At 44.0% G+C, this 26448-nt stretch overlaps 1 protein-coding gene and 1 long non-coding RNA gene across 13 annotated transcripts in view; one reads left to right on the top strand and one right to left on the bottom strand.

The window, feature by feature from the left end:
- LOC130273149 (uncharacterized) overlaps nt 1–23172 on the bottom strand; it is a 49509-nt gene extending 26337 nt beyond the window's left edge. Inside the window, exons 1-2 of the long non-coding RNA XR_008843893.1 lie at nt 23109–23172; nt 2837–2936 (exon numbers count right to left, since the gene is read on the bottom strand). This is a non-coding gene — a long non-coding RNA (uncharacterized LOC130273149). The remainder of the gene's footprint in view (nt 1–2836; nt 2937–23108) is intronic.
- PARD3 (par-3 family cell polarity regulator) overlaps nt 1–26448 on the top strand; it is a 613817-nt gene that overhangs the window by 465404 nt on the left and 121965 nt on the right. The window lies entirely within an intron of this gene.

Below are 26448 nucleotides of genomic sequence, written 5' to 3'. Positions count from 1 at the left end.
TCCGCCCTTCTTCCTGTATGCTGCGCTTAGTATGCGATTTCGGAATCAACAGCCAGCCCGGCGTGTGTCAGGAATCACTGAAAAAGCTGGCAGACAGGGGCTCCTAGGGAGACCCCTAGTGGCCAAACTTTCGAAAGGAAAATACACATGAAAGGAAACTTTTTTTTTTTTTTTTTTTTTAATAGAATCCAATTACAAAGTTAATCTACATATATTAAACTATAAAATATATTTAAAAACAACTTTCGATGAGTGGTACTCTTTAAGTAGATTTTTTCCTACAAAGAAACTGCCTGAATATGTTCATACACCAGCCCCAATTTGGTGATCTTTACCAGTACCCTTTCCTTTCTGTGATTGTCGACTTTCTTACTGACCTAATTTGGAGCCTTGTCAGATTCCTGCTTTGTGATCTTCCAGTTTGACTTAAGTTTCACCAACTAGATGCCAAATTTTATACGGGGCATTTGGGGGGAAACTGTCTTGCAAAAACATGGTCTGAACTACAGTATAATAGAAAACCTCTGCAATTTGTTTGCTCTTAGCTATGTTTAATTGGAAACTTGCAAAATGTTAAATCGAGCCCTGGGGTTGACCTAAAAGACAACTTTTCAAAGCTCTAACTTCATCCTGAAAGGGTAGATTAGACTGGAGTCTGACAGTTTCCTCCCTCAAATGTGAAATATCCCGATACATCTTTGTGTTGTGGGGCTTATTCTTCTTCTACTTCCTTTTGATGTGCTTAATAGAGGCAAACACTCATATAATGGGGCCAAGATTATTAAAGCAACCACATATTCATTAACCCATGAACATTTCCCATTCTATTATATTATAAGAATCCCTTTTGTTGATATCCAGCCTTAAAGGGGTACTCCGGTGAAAAACTATGATTATTATTATTGTGAAAAACTTATTATTATTATTTTTTTTTTTTATTATTATTATTATTTTTTTTTTTTTTAAATCAACTGGTGCCAGAACGTTAAACAGATTTGTAAAGAAATTCTATTTAAAAATCTTAACCATTCCAGTACTTATCAGCTGTTGTATACTCCAGAGGAAGTTCTTTTCTTTTTACATTTATTTTCTGTCTGACCACAGTGCTCTCTGCTGACACCTCTGTCTGTCTCAGGAACTGTTAAGAGCAGGAGCAAATCCCCATAGCAAACCTCTCCTGCTCTGGACAGTTCCTGGGACAGAGGTGTCGGCAGAGAGCACTGGGGTCAGACAGAAAAGAAATTAAAAAAGAGAAGAACTTCCTCTGTAGCATACAGCAGCTGATAAGTACTGGAAGGGTTAAGACAGTGTTTCTTAACCAGGATGCCTCCAGCTGTTGCAAAACTACAATTCCCAGCATGCCCGGACAGCCAAAGGCTGTCCGGGCATGCTGGGAGTTGTAGTTTTGCAAAAACTGGAGGCACCCTGGTTGGGAAACATTGGGTTAATATTTTTAAATAGAAGAAATTTACAAATCTGTTCAACTTTGATTTAAAAAAAAAAAAATACATTTGTACCCCTGTAATGCCTAAAAGGGGCAGTATGGTGGCTCAGTGGTAAGCACTGGGGTTCGGGGTTCAAATCCACCATCAGGACATCATCTGCAGTGAGTTGGTATGGGTCTCCCCTGGGTACTCCGGTTTCCTTTCACACTTCAAAAACATACTGATAGGTGAATTTAGATTTTGAGCCCCAACAGGTATAGGGAACCAATTTGAAATTGAGCGTACAACGCTGTGTATATAAATAAAGCAGTGTTATTATTAAGGTACTACTTTATGATGTTCCTGGCAGCAGGATATGTCCGAAAAAAATGGGTCCCCTTCTGATTCTGTGACTTACCTGCCCAACTATTGCCATTTGGAGACAGAGTTTCCGTTCAAGTCTATAGGACGTCCGACGACTCCTCCTTCAGATTGCGTAAGTCTGCAAGTAAGTCACGGAATCAGAAGCGGCACCATTTTTTTGGAAGCGGCACTCCGTTTTACGTAAATATAATTTGTGCATTTATTTACACATCCGGCAAGTCAGTGCAACGTTTTGTTTTATATTTTGGATCTTTCTCAAGCTTGAAACCTTGCACTTGCTGGATGTGGGAATAAATACTCGAATTTGAATTTGAGTGCCGCTTCCGTGTACATTTACCCTGATATTTTGGGTATATCCTGCCGCCGGTAGCACCATTAGAAGTACCCTTTAAAGGGTTACTCCACTCCTCAGCGTCCGGAACTCAATATTCTGAACGCTGGGTGCAGGCTTCTGTGTCCACGTCCGCCCCCTCGTGATATCACGCCCTGCCCCCTCAATGCAAGTCTATAGGAGGGGGCATGACGGCCATCGCGCCCCCTTCCCATTGGCTTTCATTGAGGGGGCGGGGCGTGACATCATGAGGGGGCGGACGTGGACACGGGAGCCTGCACCCAGTGTTTGGAACATTGAGTTCCGGACGCTGGGTAGCGGAGTAATCCTTTAAAGTGGTTTTCCAGCCGCCATCTTTACCTGTGTTATTGCATTCAGGCAAAGCACATCTAGAAGTTTATAGTTGTCAATATGAAACTTATAGTGGCCCAACTTGTGCTTTTCATGAATATGTCTTCTTATTGACACAACCTATTATCTCATACAAAAATACACCTTGTGCAGCCTCGATACTGTTCTATCTTCGCACTCCCAGACTGCATTGTCCTACACAGATTTGATTGGCATAACATTGGCGCAAAGCTACAGAAAATCTAAAAAGCCCGCAATTGGTCAGCAACCCGCACGTCGCTTTCTGTGGATGCTTTAATGGACACATAAATACCATAATCATATGTTTTTTCTGTATGCATTTTACCTCTGTTGGGAGAATGATCACTTTAGACAGAAGACCTCTGGTGAACGGTGTATTTTCTTCATAGTGTAAGTGCTATTCACACATGTCAAGTGTAGATTTTCTAGAAAAAAAGGAAAGACAGACCAGGCTAGTAAATCACTTTATGCTTTTGTTTGTTTGTTTGCTTAAATTGTTTTAATTCACCTTTTTTTAATGAAAAATTAGTTACTGGAGCATCTGTCATTAGATCCTTGTTCTGTAATAACTCTACCTGCTAAACACAATAGCTGTTGTATACACTGAATGTAGGGGAGGCACAGATGATCGGGTCAGGGGTCGCCCGTTGCAGGGAAAGCACGTATCAGTGTTATTTCAGGTCATCTTTCATATCTCCAGATTTAATTGGAATTTAGGATTGTAATAAGACTGACTGGTGTTTTTATACCGTCTATCACAGACAATCCTTTTAATATGAGAGCTGTCAGTGGATTGTCACAGCTTATTTCACCTGCAGCGCCAACTACAGGGAAAATGTAGTATTCCATGTGGCTGTTAGGGTGAATAGGCATCCACTGCTCGCCTCCTGCTCCCCGCTCTGACTTCCAAATTAAATACCATTCTCTTTGACATCCATGTGCCATAATAGAATACATGGAAAGGTGTGCTCTAGATCGGGGTTTTCCATCCTGTGTGCCTCGATCTGTTGCAGAACTACATTTCCCAGCATGGCACAGAACGGCACACTGGTTGAGAAACACTATTCCATATGATACAACCACTTTAAGGGCCAGTTCACACTTAAAAAAAAAATAAAAAAAATTGGCAGAATCTGTCTTACATTACGCGTTAATTCCACCTTAAATCAAACTATTATTGACTTTAATGGGATTTCTGCGACTTACACAGAGTAATTTCCCTGTGGAAATTTCTGAGACAGATTCGAATTCTGCCAAAAGAATGGAAATTTCCTTTCTTCCACAGAATTGGTGGGTAAAATACCATTAAGTTAATATTTTCACGACTAACACGTGCCAATTTCGCTTCATTTTTACCATGGAACAAGATGATTTCTGTAAGGGAATTTAGCGAGAACATTTTCTACCCCGTTTCCCCATATCCTAAAGGCGCCAGTTAGTTGTTTGCTTTGGTAATGTCTGACTATTACATTCCTGAACCAATGGCCATTTCCTAATAAGAAACATAGCATCTTATTGGTTTGAATTTGCTGACTTGTAGCTTTGGCACCTCCATTAGGATAGAATTACATCAATGTTACATCTGCTTAAAACACAGTTTGTTGACACTCCAAAGTGTTCCTCCAATCTGTCAACACTACAACTCTCATCATAATGGTAGTTGTAGTGTTACTACAGTTGGGGAGCACTGTTCCAAAGACCCCGTAGGCTTATTGGTTTCCAATGCAATGGTCCCCATAAGGGATCTAGAATTGGCAAGACAGTCAAACTTCACTGCTTTATCATCTATCTTGGAGACATGGCTGTATATTGGCATCAGGACAAAATTGGGGTTGCCCATACAGCAACATAGGGCAGTGTGTCAGGGTATGATGGGAATTGTTGTTTTGTAACAGCAGGGGGAAGCCACATGTTGAAGAACACTTCTTCAGAGACACAATACATTTATTGGCATTTATTCCAATGCGCTGGGTACCACATTTCTATGATGTGACTTCTCCATTTTACTTTCGGCCTTGAAAAGATCGCTGTCTACTCTGCAGGAATCCCATGATCACCCTCCTCAATCATTCAGCAGCCATCTGCCTTATATTCTGTCTGAATGTGGGTGTTTTTTTTTTTTTTTTTTTTTAACCAGTTCAAATCAGGGTAAGATGAAGCTAAAGTGGTTCGCAAGTAAAAGCTTTTATGTTTACATGAATATAGAACTTAATGCATAGTGGGGGAGATTTATCAAAACCTGTCCAGAGGAAAAGTTGGTTGCTATGGGTAACTGAGCAACTTTCCTCTGGACAGGTTTTGGTAAATCTCCCCCACTGTCATTTCATTTTAGAAGGCAACTGCTTCTCATGGCTTATGGCTTGGAAAATTGTACATTCAGACCGAAGTCCATTAATGCTCAGTACTAATTGCAGTATAGTTCCTGGTTTGGCAAACCTTTAGTCAAATACCCGGTTATCGAATGCTGAGTGGATTCCTCTATTCCCTGATCTATAAGCCAGAGCATCTTCAAGGAATGTGTCTCGGTCTAGAGAACCCAGCAGGTCCGTGTATTACATTGGACAGTCCATTGGTTTCAATGGGAAGCGTGTAATTTCGAATTTCCCCTGCGGTGATACGACAAGGAAATTGAACATTTGCTGCCTAGTTCCCCTCGATTACAGCTGATCAGTGGGGGTCCCAAATGTGGAATGACAAGTGATCAGTTTATCAGTGGGCAAGAGATTGTCATTCTAAAAAATTTTAGGCTCCTTCCTTCAGATATACCCACTTCATTTCAATAAGAATTTCATTTCAACTAATAACTCTGGACGGGCCATTTTCTGACCATATGTGATTTTGGTTGCCCAGGCTGAAAACTATGGTCTGCTGCTGTTTTCACTCCAGGCCAAAAACCCGATAAGGTTGGAAAATGACCCATCTGGAGTCCACTAGCAGACTCCGGTTGGCTCATTGAAATAAGTGAGGTTCGCCAGAACGCAGTTTTGCAATTCTGCTTCTAGCTGCCAGAGAGATAAAACGTGGTGTGAATGCACCCTATATTGGTGCCGCAATGCACCCAGTGCTCTGTATACATAGATATTATTTTCCGGATTTTGTTATATTTACACTTTAGAGTATAAGATCTATATAGGTTTAGTTTTATGTAAATGAAAGTGTGTCCAGTTGCACAGGGGGCACTACTTATCTGTACCAAATGGGGCATCTAAAGCTTGCATTCACAATCCATCTCTTAGTGCCCAAACCACTGGCTATGCTATTGGATTGGATTGTAATACATGTCCCAGTTTATAGATTGGACATTGTTATTTAGGTAATATTCCTTTACACTGTATCATTTTGGTACTATATGGTACACGTTTACAGGTGGTTAGTCAAAGGTATAACACAGGCCTGAATTCAGGTTGACAGGACCTCCAGGTAACCCTTTTCTCATCTAGAATATGTAGCAAGAGTCGATGTAATGTCTAGTAGTGTATGTTTCTTTATGTAAAGCCTACAGGTTTGCTGTAGATTGTGGTAAGGGAACCTCAACTCAAATTCGCATTAGATTATCGTATATACTCGAGTATAAGCCGAGTTTTTCAGCACGTTTTTTCGTGCTGAAAACGCCCCCCCTCGGCTTATACTCGAGTGAACTCTCCACCTTCTCAGTAGTCTTCAACCTGCGGACCTCCAGATGTTGCAAAATTACAACTCCCAGCATGCCCGGACTGTAGTTTTGAAACATCTGGAGGTCCACAGGTTAAAGACCACTGCGGCCTTCGTCATTATCCAGACCCCCTTTAGTTTTCTACTCACCTCCCCTCGGTGGGAAGTTAGGGTGAGCTGGTCCGGGCCATCTATGCTGCAGGGACCGTCCGGTGGGGAGGGTTAGTCGTTCCAGGCTGTCCATTTTCACCGGGAGGCCCTCTTCTCCGCTCCGGGCCTGGCCCCGGACTTGTGACTTTGCCTTGACGACGATGCACAGGGACGTCTGTGCGCTGATGTTTCAAAACTACAACTCCCAGCATGCTGGGAGTTGTAGTTTTGCAACATCTGGAGGTCCGCAGGTTGAAGACCACTGATGAAGGGATTGACAGGCAGTGATGAAGAAGGGGGGGGGGTGATGACAACGGGGGTGGTGACGACGGAGGTGGTGACGACGGGGAGGGGGGGGGGTCTGGATGATGAATCTGAATGATGTATTTCCCACCCTAGGCTTTTAGTCGAGTCAATAACTTTTCCTGGGTTTTTGGGGTGAAATTAGGGGCCTCGGCTTATATTCGGGTCGGCTTATACTCGAGTATATACGGTACCCTATAGTACATGTCGATGGGATTTTGACAGTGCTATCTATATGAAGCAGAAATAAACTGCATGGAAATAGAATTGTTCTGGGCTACATTCTGTGACAGACATTGCACTGACATTTAGTGCAGATATTTCCTCTTCTGTGTATAGGGGCGACATCCTCTGTAATTTGTAGTAACATCTGCAGATTATGCAGAATTGGCACAGAATAATTCCTCCATGTGTGTCCTTGTTATGATGCCTGTAATAACTAGTTTGGTAACACTTCCATCAATACATGAAGACATAGGCGCCTATCTCTCCCGCATCCTATTACTGCGGCCCATTGTCTTGCAGCAGTGGATGTGTGTTTTCACTCGGATTTCACTTACCATACTATGAAAATATGGAACTTGTGTTTTCAATGTGTAGCAGAGCGTAGAAAATAATAATGCTTCAGATGAGGTTGGCATATGAAAGGGAAACAACAGTCAGTCATGGTCTGCAACAAATACTGATTTTCCCTCCAGGAAATGTGGAATAGCAGAGTCTTGCGTGTTGATGAAACACTCTCTGCTGCACGTCTTACCAGAAGTGAAATCGTCATGCTTAACTCAAAGCAAATGCTCTTCCTGGAAGTTAACAGAGAAGAAAAGAAATTCAACTCGTTCCAAACTCTGATAGATAAGAGGGGATTAAAGGAGCCTCTCTCGGTTACCCACTTCCTTTAATTGATATTAGTTGGACAGATTATTACAAAGCATTGTCCGTGACAGTCCTCATCGTGTGCCCGTATATACTACTAGTCTTCTTACCGGCTGGTAATGAAATCCAGATATTGGCCTGGAGCAACATGGCAGGTGTTCACATCCTTTTCTATTTACAATCATAGAAAACATAATCCCTTCTATCCAATGGAAATGGAAATATAACCCATTGTAAAGGGGAAACGATAGCTTAAATATCTCAAGACTAATCACCTTTAAAGGGGTACTCCACTGCCCCAGCGTTCAGAACATTTAGTTACGAACACTGGATGTTGGCTGCGGGGTCGTGACGTCACGGCCAAGCCCCCTCAGTGCAAGTCTATGGGAGGGGGCGTACGCCCCCTCCCATAGACTTGCATTGAGGGGGCGTGGCCATGATGTCACAACCCCGCAGCCCACACCCAGCGTTCGGAACTAAATCTTCCGAATGCTGTGGCAGTGGAGTACCCCTTTAGTAAGTTACATGATTGAAATTGCCCGCGGTGCTGTCCTAGAGGAAAATATCCCATGAGGGGAAATTATACCCAAAGGGCTGGTTTTATATAAATGACTTAAAAGCTTTAACAGGACCACATTGACATAGCAAATAGTCTAAAACAACCCAAACACCTGCTGTTGGACTTGGGCGGGCAGGACTAAACCCAGGTCAGCTCTATGTCCTTTAAGGTAGCCATACACTTAACAGTACCCATACACCTTTCAGCTGGCATCTGTGTCTCCTGGTCACCTCCTACACCTGGAAGTTCAGCTTGGCATGAGCATTCATGTGCCCTAAATGGCCAATGTTCTGAATATCAGCCCAAATTTTTGAACACAGACGACTTAATTCAAGACAAAAAGGGCTATCCGGTGGGAGGGTTTTTTCTTTGAACTGTGCCAATTGTGTAGTGTGTGTATGTATATATATATATATAACTCTTACACCCTCCAGCACTCTCGCAGTGCCTCCAATTTCCTGCACCGCCTCCCCCACCAGTGTGATCCTCTTCCTGAACTGCAACGTTACAGGAAGGTCAAGGCCCGATACCGCTGCTCAACGAATCACTGGCCGCATTGATGTCTTACCTAAGCCTGTGACTGGCTAAACGTCAGTATGACACATTTAGCTAAGGTGCTTCCAGGTCCCAGGCGTCATGTTGCAGTCCAGAAAGAGGATTGCTTCGTGGACCAGAGAAGGATACTGGAGGCATCAGGGAAGTGCTGGAGGTGAGTACAGGCTATTCTTTATATACTACACAATACCAAAATAGGCAAAACCCTCTGCCGGATAACCCCTTTAAAATCATTAGTCGTTGGTAGTCTTGTGCTTTCTTAGAGCATTACGGTCATTTTAAATTAACTCAACGGACATGGTTGAGGTTAAGATTAGTCTTGGTTGTAGTACTGAGACCTACTCCAATTGTTAGCTATAGCCAGGAGAAGCACATGGTAGGGCGCTTCATTCCCCTGCTTGTCAAGCAGTCCAGCTGATTACATTGAGCGCCGATCCAGGGGAAAAAAGATCTCTACTGGGTTCTTCATCTGGGTTTATCGAGCAATTAGAGCTGAGACACCGACCGATCCTAACATTTGACTTTTAAATAACAAGACCCCATGGCTAAAACTGAGCCACTGTGTCTCCCATCAGACAATTCATTTAGTCCTGTCACCTCTTTTAGGCTGATGACTGTTTAATCCCTGCCATGCTGGGCACTAGTCACGTGTATTCCCTGTCCTATACACTGTAGTCACAGTCACGTTGACTTTCTGCAGTAGCTGAGACACTTATCATGCGCATATTACACGCTCTCCTAAATTTGCTTAAAGAGAAAGGAGGCATTACACCTTGAAGGTTATCAACATAATTAATTTTTCCGGCATTGGATGTTATACGCTTGATAACAATTAGAAGTTTAATTAAATTAAGCACAGGATGGACAATGTCAGAACAGAGGGGGTGTTCACACTGCGTTCAAAGTCATTGCCCTGGATTTTACCACTGTGTCCTTTTTTTTTTTTTTTTTATGTTGAATGTAATGAAAACTAGAATTGTATTGATGCTGAAGAGAATAAAGTCGTGTTATTAATGAGCTTTTTTTTTGCGCAATTATCTGAACATTCTCTTACATTGTTATTGGCTGTCCTAGTGACGCTTCATTATTCAATGCAACGGTTTAACTTGTAAACGAATCTTCCACAAAAATGTGCTGTTACCTGTGGGGGACACGGTGAGTTGTAGAGTATATAGGTTCCAGTGAGCACTGTACATCACGGGAATGCATATAGCACTGATATGACGTTCTATATTTAGTACCCAGTACTTGTGTAAAGCTGGCCATAAATATGCGAGAATGGTAACCTGACTACTATCTCTTTTCACCCTTTATAAACATGGAAGCTCAGTTTGGCTAATCATTAACGTGTCCTGACTGGAGAGAGAGCGGGTTGCCCCCAGCTACACTGGAAGAGAAGAATCGGGCAGTTTGATATTCAACATACAGCGGTCCCTCAATTTACAATATTAATTGGTTCTGGGACGACCATTGTATGTTGAAACCATTGTATGTTGAGACCAGAACTCTATGGAAACCTGGTAATTAGTTCTAAAGGCACCAAAATGTCATCCAAAAAAATAGGAAAAAGTGAGAATTAAAGAAAAATAAGTAGATAACTAATATAGATAAAGCAAATCCTTACATATAAAAGTAAGAAAGATCTGCTGGAAGCTGTAATCACTGTCTGTCAATGTTTCCCAAGCAGTGAGCCTCCAGCTGTTGCAAAACTACAACTCCAAGCATGCCCGGACAGCCAAAGGCTGTCCGGGCATGCTGATAGTTGTAGTTTTGCAACAGCTGGGGGCACCCTGCTTGGGAAACATTGGTCTATGTAGAGGACAGGAGCTTCTTCAGAAAGTGTCCCAAAAAAGTAACATGGAGTCGCCCTCACCTGGTGTCCAAAGGAGCAGGTAACCCTGGGACAGTTAAAGTGTACAGATTAATACCTCCCTTTACTGTAGGGGGTGCTACCGGACACCAGTCAGTGCATGCACAGTAATACAGGGGTTTTACCAGTAAAATGCCCATTCTGATTGGTCAGTTCTTCCGGCCATTGACACGTTTCACAGATCTGGATTGTCCGTACATTGTATGTTGAGTCTGGTTTCAACTTACAATGGTCCAGAATAGACCATTGTATGTTGAAACTATTGTATGTTGAGGCCATTGTAAGTTGAGGGATCACTGTACTTCATCCTTCCCTCTACAAACGTCATCTTAGTTCGTAGGCCACCATTAGATGATTGGCCTTTCCTGCCGAGATCCTCTAATATAGTGTCTTTAGTGGGGTGGGTCTTACCACTTTTAACTTGGATTCTTCACAGTCTCATTGTAGGTCTCTACCTTATCTTTGTGATACTTACGCCTCTACCCCTTGCATGATGCTTTTCTATTGTACTTAATAGCCGAGTGAGCAGTTGTGTTGCTTCACTATTCTAAGTCATTACTCTTGGTAAAGTCATACCTATCTTTTCCAAACACCAAAGCAGGACTTGTGGCTCATCAGTCATATAGTAAGCTGAGAAGTCTACTCCTGGACCTCCCAAATCTAATGCCCTGATGTATAAATGTAAATGTTTTATCCTCCCCCTCCCTATGTCGCGCTCATCCACACCCGCACATATGGAGATATGACCTTAAAAGCCTTTTGTTACGCAGATCTCTAAATGGATGTTTAGGAGCCAAATGTGTCTGTGCTGTTATAATCAGCTCCAGAGCCGTGGATATGATTTAAAGGTTGCGGAAATCAAAAAGGCTAATTCATTTTTCATCAATAATCACTGGCTTTAATATTTCATCACAACCCGCTGAGTCCTCCCGACCACCTTCTGGGCCCTGATTCATTATGGCAGCAGACGTAATTTAATATTTCTTCCTCACTATCCAGTGATTTGTCTTTTATACTAGAGACAATGGAAGGATGTGGGTTTAAAGGCCGCCAAATCTCTAATTAATCGCGGCTATTTCAGGTGTGTATGTACAGCCGAACATCATGTTGTATATGTTGACTTAAACATAATGCCGGCCAGTGTTGGTGTGCGTAGATGGAGAACACAATGTACCGTGGGTGCTTCATGCTGCAGACCCTCTAAGCACTGTGTATTCATGTATAGACAGGGCAAGAAAAGGAACAGTATGTCCATGTAAGAGAAACAGGGCCACTTCTCCGATGCTGCAAGATAAGTACATTTACTGTACAGTGTATGTGTTTCCATCAAAAAGGTTATCCGGGATCAGAAAATCAGAGCTGATTTCTTCAAGAAACAGCACCCCACCTATTCTCAGGTTGTGTTTGGTATTGCAGCTTTGTTCCATTGAAGATATTATCAAAGTGAGGACAGGTGTGATGCTGTTGTAAGAAATGAATTCTGTATTTCTGTATAACCCCTTTAAGGTATGTGTATGCCTGCAGGTACGCACTACTTTTAGCAATTGAACGCCCTGCTTTGTAATAAAACATACAACAGTGCCTCACCCAACATATTTCACCACAAGGATTCCTCAGGGGCATCAGTGTCATGATTCACAATTACTGGTAAATTGGTAGAGAATTGGGTGGTCTGTGATGAGCTGTTGATAGCAAGAAGCCCATATATTGTTCTGTCTCAGGGCACCATCTATCTATATATCTGGCTGAGTACCCGACATTCTAAACCCAATGGTAGAGGAAAAGCAACAATGATGCTTCTTGCCTTATATTTCCAGATCATATTCCAAACTCTGTGTACCAAGCTTCATCAAAGTATCTCCAGCGATTTGGAAGCTGGTACATACATATATTTGGATAAATAGATATTAGTGATGGATATTTATGGTTTGTCTGTCTGGGGGAGTGTGTTGTACCCTGGGGGTGCACTGTTGGCCCCCATTCTTAATGCTCTTGCCCTCATTAATATTTCTCCACATTACCCTTTATAAGCGGGAGGCTCCCTTGGTATTGTTAATTAAAGGCTTATACAAAGCTTCCAGCCCTGGCCCCAAGTATTACAGAGGGCACAAAATTGCAAGTTTTTCAATTTAGAGCGAATAATAAGATTTTCTTTGTATCATCAGATTTCTCCATTCCTATTTATTATTGTCCTGAGTAGAATTTCTGAACCTGGATTTAAGGAGCAATTGATTAACTGTGTAATGCCACAACTGGATGCTGGCATATGTCCGGCAGCCCCGCACACTGCCCGTTTGTATACTAAATGCCTTATGTTCAGGAGTGAACAAGAAAGAGGCATCTAAAATGCATGGAGAGGGATTATTCCATATGCCTCAGATCTGGCATTTTCTCCAATGCAGAATTCCCCTAACTGTCAGGGTGAAACCTGTGCCAAAGTCTCCAAGCAAATGAGGTAGCAGAAGTAGCATAGTGCAAATGCCTTGTAATCTTCTAATTGGTGTGCAAGAAAAGGCAGCGAGTTTCTGGGACCACCGAACCGTAACCACATTGTGAATACTAATTGTTTTATTTTACAGGGTTTTTGCACTCACAATGGAAATAATGAAGTGACCCAACATTTTGTAGTTGTCATTTACTGTAAATGCCGCTCCCAATAGAGTTGGTCACATTTAGATGTGCAAGAACTGCGTAATGTGTCCGGCCACTTTACAGCACCTCCAGTCTGCAGCAATGCTTGATTCAGTACATGTGGATGGAGTTTTATAAACCTCATCAACATGTAGAGGACAATTGAGCTCAGACCCTTTTAATGCATAGGGTATAATCCATAGTAGGACTCTGTGTAGGACTGTTTTCTTTATCCCACTCCCACATTGCTCCTGCTGGATTTCTGACCATTACCGCCTGCTCCCGCAAGGTGTCTGTTTCACTCCTGCTTGTTCCCGCAATGTGTTTGTCCTATCCCACCCACTTGGGATTTTTGTCACCGCTTTTACAAAGCATGCCATGCCATTTATCACCCTCTTGTGCAATTTTATAACCCCCTTATGCCATTTCATCATTCCCTTGTGCGATTTTATCACACCCTTGTGCCACTTCAGAGGTTTGCGGGACTGTGCAGGATTTTGCGGCACCCACTGTATGTTCTGTGACTGCAAATTTTTGTTTTATTGGATCCTGGTGGATCCCAATCCCGATGCAGGGCTCCAGGGCTCTAATCCCACAGCACAGCCATTGGCAACATTTACTTCATTACCATAATCTGCACAGATATGCATATTTACTCATAACCTACTACCAATTGGTGGATCAGCACTAGCCTGTTGCCGATCCACCAGTAGTTGGACTCTCAGAAGCTGAATTTCCTCTAAAGGAGGAGTCCTAGATTAGACCCGGTGGCATCTCAGTTGCTGGTAATAATTTTTCTTTTTTTTTTTTAACTTGAAAAAGTTTCCCGAGCAGACAGAGGGCTGATAATGTGCACACAATCCATTATTAATCAGCTTATCTTTCAGCGGACACTAATCATTTATGTTAGTGAAATAATAGCAGTCAAGGATTATTTCATTTTAAGTGGAATTTTCACTCGTATTCCCGTATGAGAAGCCTGCTTAGATAATGGCCCTCGAAAAAGAATGATGAATAAGTCTGAGGCTGATTATCTGTCGAATTCGGTCTCGTTAGTCGGTCGTGGGCTTTTAAGCAACTCCCTGACAGAGCGTTGGCAATGGATGCTATTTGCTTTCAGAATCTGACGTGTCCTCATCATGAAATGGAAGACAGCCTATTAATGCAATGGCATATGACTTGGGCTAGGCAGACGACTGAAAGTTTGGGTACATGGGTGTAATAGAGGGTTGACACCTCCTCTGTGGCCGCCATATTATACTATATTTTTCTGCAGAAGTATTGTCTGTCTGGCTTTGGATTCTACTGTCAAAATCATCAGTTTGTTTAAATGGGTTATTCCACCAACACTAGAACAGGTGATAAATGTTTAGTTCCTGGGGAAGGGCGTCTAACTTCTGAGACCCCCAGCGATTTTGAGTGGTGTCCAGGTTTCCCCTGTAAAAAATAGTTTATTTTTTTTTTTTTATGAAGAAGTTTTCTCACCAACATTTATTCCATATGCATAAAAAAGGTGACACGTGTATGATATCCAGCTTCTGGGACCCCTAGAGGTCATGAGAACACTGTGCAGAGTCCCTTTTTGTTTTGTAGACAGTAAATGGAGCAACGCTGCACACTTGTTGTCAACACTTCATTCAGATGGGAGACGCACAACCTTTTTCATTATTAGTGGAGGTCCCAGTGGTCTGACCCTCAGCAGTTATATATTTATCCTCTATTCTTTGTATAGAGAAAAAAAAATGAAAAAGTCTTGGGGTTTCCTGACAGCCCTGTCCAAAAGTCAGGGAGAAAAGAACAACAACTGTGGTTTCAGTCATGCAACTTACAGGACCAAGAGAAAAGTTGCCCAGGCCTCCACCATGGATTGTCCGGAAAGCGGGCCGTTCTGGTCTTTGCATGGAGCTTTCTGCATTGTTTTCCTGAACCCTCCTCTCAGCTATGATTGGCAGCTATACCATCCGGTCAAAAGACTACCAAAGCTTTCAGTCTTAGCTGAGAAAGGTTCATGAAGTTTTTAATATAGAGAGTCCAGGGCACTGAACAAGAGGAGCCACCATTTGGACATTTGCCTAAGCATAGCCCTCAAAGGTTTTTCATGCATCTGGGTATCAAGCAGCAGTTATCATTGTATTCTGCTCCATTATCTGTGTATATGGCAGCATTGTTGACTTAAGAGTTATATGGTATCAAATAACTTATCTGCAGGATAGGGGATACGTGTCTGATTGTGGGAGGTCTGACCGTTGGGACCCTCCCCAATCTCCCTGCACCACATTCTCCTAATGAATGGAGGTGTACCGACCTCCACACAAAGTAATGGCCGACACGGCCCCTCCATGTATTTTTATGGAGTCGGAGATACAGTGTTGGGTATTTCTGTCCCTCCCATAGAGATGCATGGAGGAGGCGTGTCAGCCAGCTTCGTGCCATGGTCGACACACTACATTCATACAGACAGCCGGGGGGCGGACGGGCTGAATCCCAGCTGTTGGGCCCCCCGCCGTCAGACATGGATAGGGGATACGTTTTTTAATACTGGACTCTCTCTTTAAAGGGGTACTCTGGTGGGAAAAAAAATTATTTTTTAAATCAATAGGTGCCAAAAAGTTACATAGATATGTAAAGTACTTCTATTAAAAAATCTTAATCCTTCCAGTACTTCCAGCTGCTGTATACTACAGAGGAAATCTTTTTGGATTTATTTTCTGTCTGTCCACAGTGCTCTCTGCTGACACCTCTGTCCATTTTAGGACCTGTCCAGCGCAGCATAGGTTTGCTATGGGGATGTGCTCCTGCTCTGGACAGTTCCTGACATGGACAGAGGTGTCAGCAGAGAGCACTGTGGTCAGAAAAGAAATTTAAAAGAAAAAGTATTTCCTCTGTAGTATATAGCCGCTAATAAGTACTGGAAGGATTAAGATTTTTCTAATAGAAGTCATTAACAAATCTGTTTAACTTTCTGGCACCAGTTGATTTATAAAAAAAAAAAAAAAAAAAAAAAAGGTTTTCCACCGCAGTAAGTTTGGCCAGGGCTCCAAAAGCTTCACCAATGATAGCCATTGACTGCGAGACAAGATGCATGCACAGGACAAATGCTGTTTCCATCCTTCTGACCGATTCACATCCATTATAAACTGCCCTTTTAGTCATTGTTTTCTTTACTTAACATTTCCCATATATTGCATGTTTAGAATTAACTAAACAGAAAGCTTAATAATAACCTCCCTGCAGTACGATGATTTGCTGCTTATAAAGCATTTCTATTGGCAGTTTTGCTGAGGCACTGGGTTCTAGGTGCACAGAATTTCCATAAAATACATATTTTTCATGCTTATTTCAGATTTACATTCCGCTCCTGACATTGATGCGCCATATCAAGAAATAACCTCACCTTTCTTAAATAACATTCTATTTATGTGCGGGGAAATTTGCTGAATAAATAGTGTTCTTGATGGGGTTTTTATCATTTCTAAACAGTCATTACATTATATATGTTAGAAATTCAAGCCAGCAGTTTACAAATTTTCAGGATTTGCTTTCAGGTAATTGGCAGGTGTTTTGAATCCTTTTTTCTTTTTTTTTTTCAAAACCTTTAGATGAAATTCATTCCTCATGACGAGACAAAATATAGAATATGGAAGTGACTTCTATATCTTCAGATTCAGCTTTAAGAATAATGATGGCTTCTTATTTTGTGTTTGAAATCCTCTATTTGGCTATTGAAGTAAAATAGCCGCTTCAAAAAAAAATAAAAAACATAGATACGCGCATCTGGAAGCTCATGGGTCCAGTGAAAAATTTGAAATTTAGCAGCCTCCATAGTAGAGCCCTGACCATTACAGCTACCGTAACATGTGTCCAGTCCTGCAAACAGTCTGCTCACAGCTTTTGGAGAGCGACCCCTTTCATCACACCCCGTGCCATCGCATCACACCCTCTGTTAAATTTCATCACCCCAAGCCATTTTAGCAACCCTTCCTCCCCACTGTCATTTCATCACCCCTATACACCCTCCTTGCCATTTGGCCATTTCATCACCCCTCTGTGCCATTTCATCTCCTTCTTGTGCCTTCATCTTATGCAAAATTAGGAAATGTTCTGAAATCATGTTGTAATAGGCCGTAATATTTAGTATGGGTGCCCACACTCAACAGAACTTTTAGATTGTCTTGCAGCGCTGCCTCCAACCCAAAGTAGAAGGCTTTATATAATAATCCATCGATTAAAATATTTTCTTGACGTTCACCAATACAAACAACTTAACACATCATTTCACATCTCTTGGCCGTGGCCATCGAGAGCGCTTTCAGTTAATAAGCAGCCAACGATGATTCGAGCTGAAGGACACGTCTCCAAAATGTGTTTTCTGCCATTTTCTTGTCTACGCTTCCACCAAATCTGTCTTGAAATTGCACATTTGCCTTTTGCTTCATTCCGTGTCAGTGATCCACCGGACAGCTGATTGACGTTAGTTGACCAATTACCGTGCGTGCGTTTTCTCCCCAGTGCACTAATCCAGCCTGTAGCTGTTTAGGATATCATATTTACAGCACTTACAGGGTGAATGGATACTGGTTAATGTGATGCACTGAAAAGTTCTGATCGAAAATACAGTAATACTTAGTTTCTCACTGCGGTCATGGTATTTGTCACTGAGTACATTTATTTACACACCTTATTTACACACTTCTTGTCCGAAGTGTGCTTATTACTGTAACTTATTGTCCCCGGAGAGCTCTTTCGATAGGGGAATCCCAAGAATAAAAGTACTGTGGATAGGACGGTGTTTCCCAACCATTGTGCCTCCGGCTGTTGCCAAACAACAACTCCTAGCATGCGTGGACAGCCAAAGGCACACTGGTTGGGAAACACTGTCCTAAAGTGACCAGCGAGAATATCCTGCTTTTAAGGTACTAATTCTCATTTTCCAGGCATGTACAAGAGAAGGAATCTCTCCTCCCCTCATATACCAGGGAATCTAGAAGGTGGGAATGAGCATGTTGTGCCTACCAGCACTGGACACAAGATGGACGTTCTGAGAATAAATCACAATAACAGCAGCGGGCGCCATAACAAATATGTAACAAATATTTAGACACAACAACAGTTGGATGGGAACTGTCATTTGCAAAAAAATATTTGTAATATACATTGGTTAAATTTTTTAAAAATATTTTTTGGGTGGAAAAAAGTTCTCCACACTTATTACCACTAAGGGTCCCTCCACTGTCCAGACTACTGTATTGTCCCTGCAGCTATTGCCTGTGTTCCTTGGATGGGACAAAGTACAGGAGGTGTGGGTGGGACAAGCAGGTCTCTATGCAGGCTCCTGGCTTGTCAGTCATCCTGCTGTATGAGCCGGGAGCGTGTCATAGAGTCTCGCTGCACAGTGCCCTGCTTGTCCTCGGGGCACAGAGCCCTGCTTGTCCTCGGGGCACAGAGCCCTGCTTGTCCTCGGGGCACAGAGCCCTGCTTGTCCTCGGGGCACAGAGCCCTGCTTGTCCTCGGGGCACAGAGCCCTGCTTGTCCTCGGCGCACAGAGCCCTGCTTGTCCTCGGCGCACAGAGCCCTGCTTGTCCTCGGCGCACAGAGCCCTGCTTGTCCTCGGCGCACAGAGCCCTGCTTGTCCTCGGCGCACAGAGCCCTGCTTGTCCTCGGCGCACAGAGCCCTGCTTGTCCTCGGCGCACAGAGCCCTGCTTGTCCTCGGCGCACAGAGCCCTGCTTGTCCTCGGCGCACAGAGCCCTGCTTGTCCTCGGCGCACAGAGCCCTGCTTGTCCTCGGCGCACAGAGCCCTGCTTGTCCTCGGCGCACAGAGCCCTGCTTGTCCTCGGCGCACAGAGCCCTGCTTGTCCTCGGCGCACAGAGCCCTGCTTGTCCTCGGGGCACAGAGCCCTGCTTGTCCTCGGGGCACAGAGCCCTGCTTGTCCTCGGGGCACAGAGCCCTGCTTGTCCTCGGGGCACAGAGCCCTGCTTGTCCTCGGGGCACAGAGCCCTGCTTGTCCTCGGGGCACAGAGCCCTGCTTGTCCTCGGGGCACAGAGCCCTGCTTGTCCTCGGGGCACAGAGCCCTGCTTGTCCTCGGGGCACAGAGCCCTGCTTGTCCTCGGGGCACAGAGCCCTGCTTGTCCTCGGGGCACAGAGCCCTGCTTGTCCTCGGCGCACAGAGCCCTGCTTGTCCTCGGCGCACAGAGCCCTGCTTGTCCTCGGCGCACAGAGCCCTGCTTGTCCTCGGCGCACAGAGCCCTGCTTGTCCTCGGCGCACAGAGCCCTGCTTGTCCTCGGCGCACAGAGCCCTGCTTGTCCTCGGCGCACAGAGCCCTGCTTGTCCTCGGCGCACAGAGCCCTGCTTGTCCTCGGCGCACAGAGCCCTGCTTGTCCTCGGCGCACAGAGCCCTGCTTGTCCTCGGCGCACAGAGCCCTGCTTGTCCTCGGCGCACAGAGCCCTGCTTGTCCTCGGCGCACAGAGCCCTGCTTGTCCTCGGCGCACAGAGCCCTGCTTGTCCTCGGCGCACAGAGCCCTGCTTGTCCTCGGCGCACAGAGCCCTGCTTGTCCTCGGCGCACAGAGCCCTGCTTGTCCTCGGCGCACAGAGCCCTGCTTGTCCTCGGCGCACAGAGCCCTGCTTGTCCTCGGCGCACAGAGCCCTGCTTGTCCTCGGCGCACAGAGCCCTGCTTGTCCTCGGCGCACAGAGCCCTGCTTGTCCTCGGCGCACAGAGCCCTGCTTGTCCTCGGCGCACAGAGCCCTGCTTGTCCTCGGCGCACAGAGCCCTGCTTGTCCTCGGCGCACAGAGCCCTGCTTGTCCTCGGCGCACAGAGCCCTGCTTGTCCTCGGCGCACAGAGCCCTGCTTGCCCAAGAGACCACCACCCCCTCCTCCTCAATAAACTGCATGCATTGTAAGCAATTCAAAAAGGATCCGTCTTGTCACTGGTACACTTTGATCCAGCACACTGGCTGGAGAGCAATACCATCAGAGAAGAAAGTTGTTCTTTTTAGCACAATTCCCTGCTCATCTGCTGCTGTTCATGTCTGTATCATAGCGTGCCATCTCTACCTTAGTATTTAGTTGGCATTCAAAGATTCTTTCCCTGTTAGCAGGAAGTAAACTAGGATTCCAATTATGGTTAGTGTGCCCAATATTTTATAAGCCCATTTACGGTTTTGGTGCAAGCACGACATGTGTTTGGTTCCCAGAAGACGACCCTGTTCAATAATCTGCTCAAAATTAAGCAGTGCCACATTGGGCGACTTGGCTGCTGGTCTGTCAGCGCCAGTTATCTGTAGCCATACTAACAGCCCTGTGTAATGCCAGAAGGCATCATGTTGCCCAGAGCTCATTCCAAGCAACAGGATTATGTAGTGTGTGACTTGCATTAAGTGGCAGCCTGGTGAATGCAGACAGAAGCTACGTGCATCTCTGAACAACAGTTTCATCATTTATGGCTTAGTTCATACTGAAGTCTGTACAGTCGTCAACCTCTTCAGCACTGGGAATAAATAAGAATACAACCCCCACCTAGCTTAAAAAGCCTTCTAAAGGATAAAATAGTATTTCTGACATAGGTATCTGATGTGTGTTCCAATATATATGCTTAGGAAGAAATCCCTAAATCAAAGGGTGCTAATAAGTCTTGGTGGCGCAACTGTAGACCTTCAGGGGATGGTAGTCACAGCTCTACCCTTGTACCTGGATGGATGCTTTTTTCTCTGTGTGAATATACATTGCAGATCGTTTAGAGATTAAACTGTTTTTTGTGCAATATGTACAACATTGTCCAACTGCTTACCTGGATAAGATGTCATGACATCATTAGCATGAGAGCATGTGACCTCATCAGTATAGAAGTACTCGACATCATCAGTATAGGAGAACGCATGACATCATCGGCATGAGAGCATGTGACCTCATCAGTTTAGAAGTACTCGATATCATCAGTATAGGAGAACACATGACATCATCAGCATAGGAGAACGCATGATATCATCAGCATAGGAGAACGCATGACATCATCAGCATAGGAGAACGCATGACATCATCAGCATAGGAGAACGCATGACATCATCAGCATAGGAGAACGCATGACATCATCAGCATAGGAGAACGCATGACATCATCAGCATAGGAGAACGCATGATATCATCAGCATAGGAGAACGCATGACATCATCAGCATAGGAGAACGCATGACATCATCAGCATAGGAGAACGCATGACATCATCAGCATAGGAGAACGCATGACATCATCAGCATAGGAGAACGCATGACATCATCAGCATAGGAGAACGCATGACATCATCAGTATAGGAGAACGCGTGACATCATCAGCATAGGAGAACACATGACATCATCATTATAGAATAACGCGTGACATCATCAGTATAGGAGTTCGTGTGACATCATATGGACAGAAGTTTGCGTGTCATCAGCATAGGAGTGCTGGTGACATCAACATAGAAGTGCCCGTGACTTTTTCAGCAAATGAGTGCACTTGACGTCATTGGCACAGGAGTGAGCGTGAAGTAATCAGCATAGAAGTGTGTGTGACATTATTGATAAATGAGTGCGCACGACATAATCAGCATAGGTGTCCGCATGACATCATCAGCATTGGAATAAGTGTGACATCATAGACATAGGATTGTGCGTTATGTCATTGGCATAAGAGTATGCATGACATCATCAGCGTAGGAGTGCCTATGACATTATTATTTGGATAAATCATCATCACTATAATGGGACCAGTTACCATTGGTTGGCTACGAACCAATACCGCGACCTTTCTTTGCAGTCGGCCTACCTGTCAGGAGGTGTTCAGGATAAAGGTTAAGTAGTTTCCCTTTCTGAAAGTTTCCCTTTATTTAATTTCTTCTTCCTTAATGAGTCAATAATGAAATGTTTGGGTGGGAAGGTGTCTATTTTTAGGCAGCTGTCACAGAACTTTCTATATTAAAATGCACTGAAGTTCTGGTGTCACCAAAGTAATAGGCAGACACGTTGATTTTGTTGCTAGGAGACTGGATATGCATGTTACTCGCAGCTGCAGGATCCGGCGCTGGGTCACAGGCAGTGCGAATTGTAATTTCAGAGAGAAATAATGCAAATTGCTGTACATAGCATGGATTCTCATTTTACAGTTTCTGTAGAATTAGGGGGAAAAATAAAATAAAATCCACCCCGGAGTGTTTCCATCAGGCTGAATCTCAATGGAATCGCATGCGAATAAAGACCATTCTGTAAGGTCCAGCTCCGTGTCTTGCAAGCCTAGCCTATAACAATGGAAGGCACCCTGGAGCAGTGGTCTCCAATCTGTGGCCCTCCACATGTTGCAAAGCTACAACTCCCAGTACGCCTGGATAGCCAAAAGCTGTCCGTCCAAGTGTGCTTGCAGTTGATGTTTTGCAACATCTGGAGGGTCACAGTTTGGAGACAACTGCCCTGGAGGATCAACACTGGTGTCCAGTTCATGTAAGAATGGAGCTAAATACCCCTATTACTAAATCCCCTTCTGTAAACCATAGGCATTATAGGCATGGTTACAATATGAATTGGTTCCAGGACGACCATTGTATGTTGAAACCATTGTATATTGGAACCATAACTCTATGGAAACCTGGTAATTGGTTCTGAAGACCCAAAATGTCATCCAAAAATAGGAAAAAATGAGGATTGAAGAAAAAGTAGATACCTTATAAGTCCTTACATATAAAAGTAAGAAGGGTCTACTGGGAGCTGTAATCACTGTCTATGTAGAGGACAGGAGCTTCTTCAGGGTCCAGTACAGTACACAGTGAGGGAGATTTATCAAAACCTGTGTAGAGGAAAAGTTGTCCAGTTGCCCATAGCAACCAATCAGCTTGCTTCTTTCATTTTTAAAGAGGCCTGTGAAATATGAAGGAAGCAATCTGATTGGTTGCTATGGACAACTGGTCAACTTTCCCTCTGCATAGGTTTTGATAAATCTCCCCCATTGTCCTAAAAAAGTAAAATGGAGCCACCCTCACCTAGTGTCCAAAGCAGCAGCTAACCCTGGTACAGGTAAAGAGTAGTGCAGAACATAGGGGGAGATTTATCAAAACCTGTGCTAAGGAAAAGTTTCTGAGTTGCCCATAGCAACCAATCAGATCGCTTCTTTCATTTTTGAAAAGGCCTTTGAAAAATGAAAGAATCGATCTGATTGGTTGCTATGAGAAACTTTTCCTCTGGACATGTTTTGATAAATCTCCCCCATAGTACCTCCCTGTACTATAGGTGGCACTACCAGACTGCCAGTCAGTGCATGCACTTGAGTAATACAGGGGTTTTACCAGTGAATGCCCATTCTGATTCCAGCCATTAAAGGGGTACTCCGGCAATAAACATCTTATCCCCTATCCAAAGGATGCGATCTCCGGGCCAGCAGCGACGTCCGGAACACGGAAGCTTGGAACTTCCGTGTTTGTGGCGTCACGCTACGTCCCCTCCATTAATGTCTATGGGAGGGGGTGTGGTGACTGTAGTCGCCAGTCATCCAGCATGGAGCGGAGTTTGCTCCGTGCACGGATGACCGGGGATAGGGTATAAGATGTTTACGGTTGGAGTACCCCTTTAACACCTTTCGCAAATCTTGATTGCCTTTAGCATGGTATGTTGTGTCTGGTTTCAAGTTACAATGGTCCAGAAAAGACTGAAAAGTATACTGAAAATATTGTAGCTTGAGACCATTGTTTGTTGAGGGATCACTGTAGCTCATGATTTGTATAGCACACAGATTCCGCAGCGCTGTACACTGTCCCCATTGGGACTCACAATCTTAATTCATTTATCAGTATACTTTGGAGTGTGGGAGGAAACCCACGCAAACACAGAGAGAACATACAAACTCTTTACATATATTGTCCTTTGTGGGATTCTAACCTAGGACCCCAGTACTGCAAGGCAACGATGCAATGTTGGATCCATTACTTCGCCTTCCACAAAGATTCCATCAAGGCCTCCCAGCTTCTGGAATGGGCACTCTTAGTCTTTACAATCCCTTTATAATAACTGTAGCGTCCTAGTGAAGTTATTCTATGGGTGGAATGAGCAGTCATATGATTGTTCTACATCCACTCACATCAAAGAGGTATGAGGCACTTTAAGCCGCACAGATTTCTTAAAACATGGCTCATAAATTCTTAAGGAACTGTTTCATAGCAAATCGTTGTGGTCTTATGAATGCTGAGAACTTGCTTTCTTGGTGTGATGCTGAGCGCGCCCGCTTCTGTAATGACTTTCAGACCTTTCTGGAGGTTATCAAAGGTATAGTCAAACATACTGACACAACATGACTTACCCCTGGACGGCTAACATAAGAGAATTGTCTAAATCGTCTATAAACCTAATGTATTGGGCCTCTGGAGAGGCTCGTTGTAGCCACTGATGCGGCGCTCAGTATTACAAACATAGACCTACATTTAGGGCTTGTTCACACTACGGAATTCAGCAAGGAAATATCTCACTATGGAGCCATTTATGCACCATAGTAAATGGATCAGAAGTGATGAGAGAACGGCACTTATTTGGGAATGAATTTGCTTAGTTAATAAGTGCCAAAAATTATGGACTTCCCTTTCTAATTCTAGCCGAAGATTAAACAAGTTCATTCTTTCGCCGCAAATTAGATCTTCTCCATAAATGCTGGTGAAGACATTACCCGCTGGCGATGGGAGTGTGCTGTGATGGGAGTGTGCTGCAAGGACGAATTCCTCACGGATTCCATCTAGTTTTTTCGTTGTGTGGACATATCCTTAAAAAAGTATTGTGTGGTTTACATGTGTATGAAGGAGTCAGGCTGACCTAAAAAGAAAGGCTTCTTAGTTCACTGATTCCCAACCACTGCCATTTCAATGCTCAATGGGTACCCGCTGATCTTCTGGTCACCTTTTTGACAGAAGGAAAATGCCCGCTCAAACATCACCCATGCTCAGTTTAGTGGCAGCAACTGCAGGTAGCCAGCATGGTATCTTTTACATGATCAGCAGGGCTCTACTCTTTTCCTGTTGTACCTAACCCTGTACAACAAAAAATACAGGACTGTATGCCTCTGTGCTAGAGCACCCATCCCAGCAAGTGTACACTACACTTAAAGGGGTACTCCTGTGGAAAACTTTTTTTTTTTTTTTTTATTAACTGGTGCCAGAAAGTTAAACAGATTTGTAAATTACTTCTATTTAAAAAATCTTAATCCTTCCAGTACTTTTTAGGGGCTTTATACTAAAGAGGAAATGCTTATCTTTTTAGATTTCTCCGATGTCATGACCACAGTGCTCTCTGCTGTCCATTTTAGGAACTGTCCAGAGCAGCATATGTTTGCTATGAGGATTTTCTCCTACTCTGAACAGTTCTTAAAATGGACAGAGATGTCAGCAGAGAGCACTGTGGTCGTGACATCAGAGAAATCTAAAAAGATAAGCATTTCCTCTGTAGTATACAGCCCCTAAAAAGTCCTGGAAGGATTAGGATTTTTGAATAGAAGTGATTTACAAATCTGTTTAACTTTCTGGTCTAAGTAAGGAATGTGAGCTCTGACCACTATAATAACATATAGAAAATGACAGGGCTTTTTCTGGTATATCCCCTATCCACAGTTTCAGATCATGAGGGTTCCGACCGCTGGGACTCCCCTCAGATCTCTGGAACAGGGCCTTGGCTCTTAGAGACGACATGTACTCTTTCTCGAGAACGTTGGAGGTCACAAAAGTTGGCCCCAGCAATCAGACCCAGTGTGTAAGGAATAAGTTGACCCAGGAGTTTGGACCTAAAGAGGGCACGATGATAGAAGGTGGATGTTCACACTAAGCTTGATGATGATAAATGTGACGTATAAGGTTATCTTCATCGCATGTCCAGTTGGTCTTTGAGTAAAGTGCTTTAGGGAAACGTGATAATACACAGTCAATTGCAGATCCCAATAAAACACATTAAAGGTTCTAACACTTACTGGAGGTTTTATTCTTAATGTTACAGTAAATAAAAGTGACTGGGCTCCACATAGATGTGGCTTAAAGGGGTACTCCACCCCTAGACATGTTATCCCCTATCTAAAGGATAGGGGATAAGATGTCTGATCACGGGGGTCCCACCACTGGGACCCCCGCGATCTCTGTGCAGCAGCTGTGGGCAGCCACACCCCTCGTGATGTCACACCACACCCCCTCAATGCAAGTCTATGGGAGGGGGCGTGGCAGCTGCCACGCCCCCTCCCATAGACTTGCATTGAGGGGTTGCACTATGCTGTCGCGACCCCCCGCCACCGGCTCCAAGCGTTCGGAACAAAATGTTCTAAACGCTGGGGCAGCGGAGTACCCCTTTAAGAATTCCAGT

This window comes from Hyla sarda, chromosome 5, assembly GCF_029499605.1.
Source record: "Hyla sarda isolate aHylSar1 chromosome 5, aHylSar1.hap1, whole genome shotgun sequence".
Taxonomy (NCBI): Eukaryota; Metazoa; Chordata; class Amphibia; order Anura; family Hylidae; genus Hyla; species Hyla sarda.
This window is presented reverse-complemented; position numbering and strand designations above follow the sequence as displayed.